Genomic DNA, 6,149 nt, shown 5'->3' on the forward strand with positions numbered 1-6,149 from the left:
CACCTTTCTTTGGAATGGGTACAAATATGGATCTCTTCCAGTCAGTTGGCCAGGTAGCTGTCTTCCAAATTTCTTGGCATAGATGAGTAAGCACCTCCAGCACAGCATCTGTTTGTTGAAACATCTCAATGGGTATTCCATCAATTCTTGGAGCCTTGTTTTTCACCAATTCCTTCAGTGCAGCTTCGACTTTTTCAATACCATTGGTTCTTGATCAAATGCCATCTCCTGAAATGGATGAACATCGACTAAGTCTTTTTGTTACAGTGACTCTATGTATTCCTTCCAGCTTCTTTTGATGTTTCTTGCATCATTCAATATTTTTCCCATAGAATCTTTCAATATTGCAACTCAAGGCTTGAATTATTTCTTCAGTTCTTTCAGCTTGAGAAATGCCAAGCGTGTTCTTCCCTTTTGGTTTTTCTAACCCCAAGTCTTTGCACATTTCATTATAATAAGTGACTTTGTCTTCTCTAGCTGCTGTTTGAACTCTTTGTTCAGCTTGTTTATCTTGTCATTTCTTCCATTTGCTTTAGCTACTCTCCATTCAAGAGCATGTTTTAGAGTAACTTCTGACACCCATTTTGGTCTTTTTTCCTTTCCTGTCTTTTTAGTGACCTTTTGTTTGTTCATGGATGATGTTCTTCATATCATCCCACAATTCCTCTGTTTTTCGGTCACTGGTGTTTAATGTGTCAAATCTATTCTTTAGATGGTCTCTAAATTCAGGTGGGTTATAATCAAGGTCATATTATGGACTTACTTTGTCTTCAGATTCAACTTGAATTTGCAAATAAGCAGTTGATGCTCTGTTCCACAGTCAGCTTCTGGCCTTGTTTTGGCTCAAGATATTGAGCCATCACCTCTTTCCACAGATATAGTTGATCTGATTCTTGTGTACTCTGTCTGGCAAAGTCCACATGTATAGTCACTGTTTATGTTGTTGAAAAAAGGTATTTGCAATGAATAAATTGTTGATCTTACAAAATTCTATCATATGATCTCCAGCAACATTTCTATCACCAAGGCAATGTTTTCCTACTACTGGTGATTCTTCTTTGTTACCAACTTTTGCATTCCAATCACCAGTAATAATCAACACATCTTGATTGCATGTTTGGTCCATATCAGACTGCAAAAGTTGGTAAAAAATCTTCAATTTCCTCGTCTTTGGCTTTGGTGGTTGGTGTATAAATTTGAATAACAGTCGTATTAACTGGTTTTCCTTGTAGGTGTATCCTATCACTGACATCATTGTACTTCAGGACAGATCTTGAAACATTCTTTGTGACAATCAATGCCACACCATTCCTCTTCAATTTGTCATTCCTGCCATACTAGATCATATGGTTGTCTGATTCAAAATGGCCAAAACCAGTCCATTTCAGCTCACTAATGCCTAGGATATCGATCATTATGTGTTCCATTTCATTTTTTACAACTTCCAATACTCCTACATTCATACTTCGTACATTCCATGTTCTGGATGTTTGCAGCTGTTTCTTCCCATTTTGAATCATGCCACAGCAGCCAATGGAGGTCCTGAAAGCTTTACTCCATCTATGTAATTAAGGTTGGCTCTATTCTGAGGAGACAGTTCTTCCCTAGTCATATTCTGAGTGCCTTCAGACCTGAGGGGCTCATCTTCTAGCACTATATCAGACAAAGTTTCAGGCCCATTCATAAGGTTTTCCTGTACTACATCAGCCAGTGTTTCACTGCTATTCATAAGGTTTTCACTGTCCAATTCTTTGAGAAGTGGATGGCCCCTTCCTTCTTTCAAGTCTATCTTAGTCTGGAAGCTCTGCTGAATCCTGTCCACCATGGGTGACTGTTCTGGTTACCTAGTGCTGCTCTGACAAGAATATACCACAAATAAGATGGCCTTAACAAACAGGAGTTTATTCTTACAATTTGGAGGCTCTAAGTTCAAGTTCAAAGTGCCAGGTTCTAGGGGCTGGGTGAAAGCCCCTCAACCTTGGGGTCCAGCTCTGCCTCCTGCTCCCAGCCCACTGGAGCTAGAGGTATTTCTTCACTCAGACAGCTGCTGGCTGCTGAGGCTGAGAAGCTCCAAGGTTGACAAGTAAAAAGACACAGTCCCGATTACCAAACCACACGGCAGGCCATTAACTTAAGCCCATTGTAAGCCCCAAGGTCAGCAGAGCATAGCAGGCTGCTGAGCCATGGCACGGCTACATGCAGGGTCCAAGCGTGCCATAGGCTAGAGACCATTCCCAAGGCTTCTTCTTATATACAGGAAGCAGACCCACATCCCAAAGGCAGCTACTCAGCTGCTTATGGTGGATCCCACCATGGAGTTGATTGCCAGTCACCTCGTGGGTAATGACTACCACCAGCTGCCCTAGCCACTCAATCAGGCCCAGCCAAGTTGACACACAAACATAACTACCACAGTGACCCTGCTGGTATTTGAAATACTGGTGGCATACCTCCAGCCTCACAGAAACATGCAAGCCACTACAGCATGACAAAGTGACAGACAAGTGGTAAAAAGACAAACTATAAATGAAAAAAAGTATGAAGGAAGAAAACCACATGATCATCTCATAAAAGGGAGAAAGAGCATCTGACAAAATCCAACACCTTTTCAAATTAAAAATACTCAGCAAACTAGAAATAGAAGGAAAATTCCTCAGCATGATAGAGGGCATTTATGAAAAACCCATAACTAACATCAAAAAAAAAAAAAAAAAAAAAAACCCAAACTCATTGCCATCGAGTTGATTCCAACTCACAGTGACCCCATTGGTTTTCTGAGGTGGTAAATCTTTACAAAAGTAGATTGTCCAGTCTTCTTTCCACAGAGTGGCTGGTAGATTTGAACATTCTGGTTAGCAGTCAGATGCCTTAGGCACTACACCACCAGAGCTTCTTAGTTAACATCATACTCAATGATAAAAGATTGGAAGCTTTCTCCCTGAGATAAAAAATAAAGCAAGGACGCATGTTTTCACCACTGCTACTCAACATTGTACTGGAATTTCTAGCCAGAACAATTAGTCAAGAGAAAGAAAAAAAAAGCATCCAAATAAAAGAAAGAAGTAAAACTACTTCTATGCACAGATGGCATGAGCCTATAATTTAAAAATCCCAAAGAATTTACAAGAAAGCTGCTAGAGGTAATAAATAAGTTCAGTAAAGTTAGAGGGTTCAAGTTCAACACACAAAAAATCAGTTGTGTTTTTGTACACCAGAAATGAACAAGCTAAAAAGGAAATTAAGAAAACACTTCCATTTACAATAGCATATAAAAGAATAAAATAACTAGAAATAAACTTAACCAGGGATGTGAAATATTTGTACACTGGAAAACTATAAAACACCACTGAAAGCAATGAAAGAACACCTAAATAAATAGAAGGACATCTCATGTTCAAGGACTGAAAGACAATATTGTTAAGATGTCAGTACTACCCAAAGTGATCCACAGATCAACATAATCCCTGTCAAAATTCCAACAGCATATTTTTTGTTTTTTTGTTTTCCAGAAATGGAAAAGCTGATCATAAAATGCCAAGTAGCTCAGAATAACCAAAACAATCTTGAAAGAGGAGAACAAAGTAGGAGGCCTCATGCTTCTAAATTTCAAAATGTACTATAAAACTACAGTAATCAAAACAGTGTGTTACAGGTATAAGAACAGACATACAGGTATGCCTCGCTTTACAAAATTTCACTTTATGCCACTTTGTTTCTATAAAAGACCTACATTAGTACCTGTTTTTGCTAACTGAAAGAAATTAGACAATTTTCACTATTATGAAAAAAGGTGAAAAGTGAAACTAGTTCAGCGAAACAAAGTTCAGTGTTTGCTTTGCAGCGAGCCATTAAAGAGGCAGCACACACCCCTAGCAGTGACAGCTGAGTGTCGTTGGCAGCTCCTTCCCCAGGAACTGCACTTGCCATAGCTTTGAACTGTGTCTGTGAACATCATATGTTAGTGTTATTTTAGGTTTCATGTGTTATTTGGTATGATTTGGCAGATTATTTCCAGGGTCTGGGAACATTCAAAATTTTTTCCCATATAAATTGATAGTAACTACTTTACCTTATGATATTTCAACTTACAAAAAGATTTCATAGGAACTCACTACTTTCAAATAATGGGGAAAACTTGCAAAGACCAATGGAATAGAATTGTGAGTCCAGAAATAAACCCATATACCTAGGACCAACTGATTTTTCACAATGATGCCATGGCCATTGAGTGGGGAAAGAATAATCTCATCAACAAATATTTCTGGGACAACCAGATCTATGCATGCAAAACAATGGAGTTGATGCATCCCTCACACCATCTATAAAAATTAGGTCAAAATGGATCAATGACCTAAATATAAAAACTAAAATCATAAAATTCTTGGATGAAAATATAGGAGTAGAGCTTCAGGACCTTGTTTTTGACAAGGAATTTAGATATGACACCAAAAGCATGAACAATAAAAGACAAAATAATAAATTGGACTTCAAAATTGAAAACTTTTTTTGTATCAAAGGACTTTATCAACAAAGCCTACCAAATGGGACAGTATATTTGGGAAACTGATAAGGGTCCAATATCTAGAATACATGAAAAACTCCTACAATTCAATAATAAAAAGATAAACAACCCAATTTAAAAATGAGCAAAGGACTATGTTTTGGTTACTTAATGCCACTCTAACAGAAGATACCACAAATGGGTGGTCTGAGCAAACAGACTCATTTTCTTACAATTTTAGTGGCTAGAAATATGAGTTCAAAGTGACAGCCTCTAGAGGCTCGATGAAAGCCCCTCGTTGAAAGCCCATTGACCTTCAGTTCTGCTTCTTACACCCAGCCCACTGAAGCTGGAGACTTTCTTCACTCAGACAGCTGCTGGCTGCTGGGGCTGACAAACGCAAGATCGACAAGTAAAAAGGCACAGTTCCAATATTACCAAACCAGATGGCAGCCCACTGATTCAAGTCCATTAAGAATCCCAAGATTGGCAGAATGCTGAACAACAACTTGGCTATACACAGGTCTCAAGCATGCCAAAAAGCTACAGACCATGCCTAAGCCTTCTTCTTATATACTGGGAGCAGACCACAACCCTAAGGCAGCTACTCAGCACTCACAGTAGATTCTACCATGGAGTTGATTACCAGTCTCATCATGGGGAATAACTATAACCAGCTGCCCAGCCACTCAACCAGGCCCAGCCAAGTTGACACATAACCTTAACTACCACAACTTGAATAAATATGTTTCCAAAGAAGATATAGTAATGGCCAATAAGCACATGAAAAGATGTTCAATGTCATTAGTCGTTAGGGAAATGCAAATCAAAACCAAAGTAAGACACTACTTCAAACCCACTAGGATGGCTTTTATCAGAAAAACAAAAAATAAATGTTGACAAGGATGTGGAGAAATTGGGACCTTTGTGCTTTGCTCGTGCTAATATAAAATGTTGCAGCTACTGTGGAAAACAGTTTGATGGTTCCTCAAAAAGTTAAATATAGATTTACCATATGACCCAGTAATTCAACTTCTAAGTACATACCAAAAAACAAAACAAAACAAAAAAAAACCTCCCTGCCATTGATCATTGACTCACAGCAACCCCCACTGGGTTTCCAAGGCTGTAAGTCTTTACAGAAGTAAACTGCCCCATCTTCCTTCCACAAAGCAGCTAGTGGGATTGAACCACTAACCTTCTGGTTACCAGTCAAATGCCTTAGGCATTGTGCCACCAGAGCTCCTTATGATCTCTTTATATGTTGTTGGTAGGTGCCGAGTCGTTTCTGACTCATAGTGACCCCATGCACAACAGAACGAAACACTGCCCGATCCTGTGTCAGCTCCATGATCCCTGCTATATTTGAGTCCATCATCACAGCCACTGTGTCAATCCATCTCATTGAAGGCCTCCCCCTCTTTCAGTGACCCTCCACCCTACCAAGCATGACATCCTTCTACAGGAAATGGTCCCTTCTGACAACATGACCAAAATAGGTGAGACGAAGTCTGGCCATTCTCGCTTCCAAGGAGCATTTCAGGTGCACTTCCTCCAAGACAGATCTGTTAGTTCTTTTAGCAGTCCATGGTACTTTCAGCATTCTTTGCCAGCACCACAACTCAAAAGCATCAACTCTTCTTTGGTC

Source organism: Orycteropus afer, unplaced genomic scaffold, assembly GCF_000298275.1.
Source record: "Orycteropus afer afer isolate SDZICR_OR568_19922 unplaced genomic scaffold, OryAfe1.0 scaffold00250, whole genome shotgun sequence".
In the NCBI taxonomy this organism is placed as follows: Eukaryota; Metazoa; Chordata; class Mammalia; order Tubulidentata; family Orycteropodidae; genus Orycteropus; species Orycteropus afer.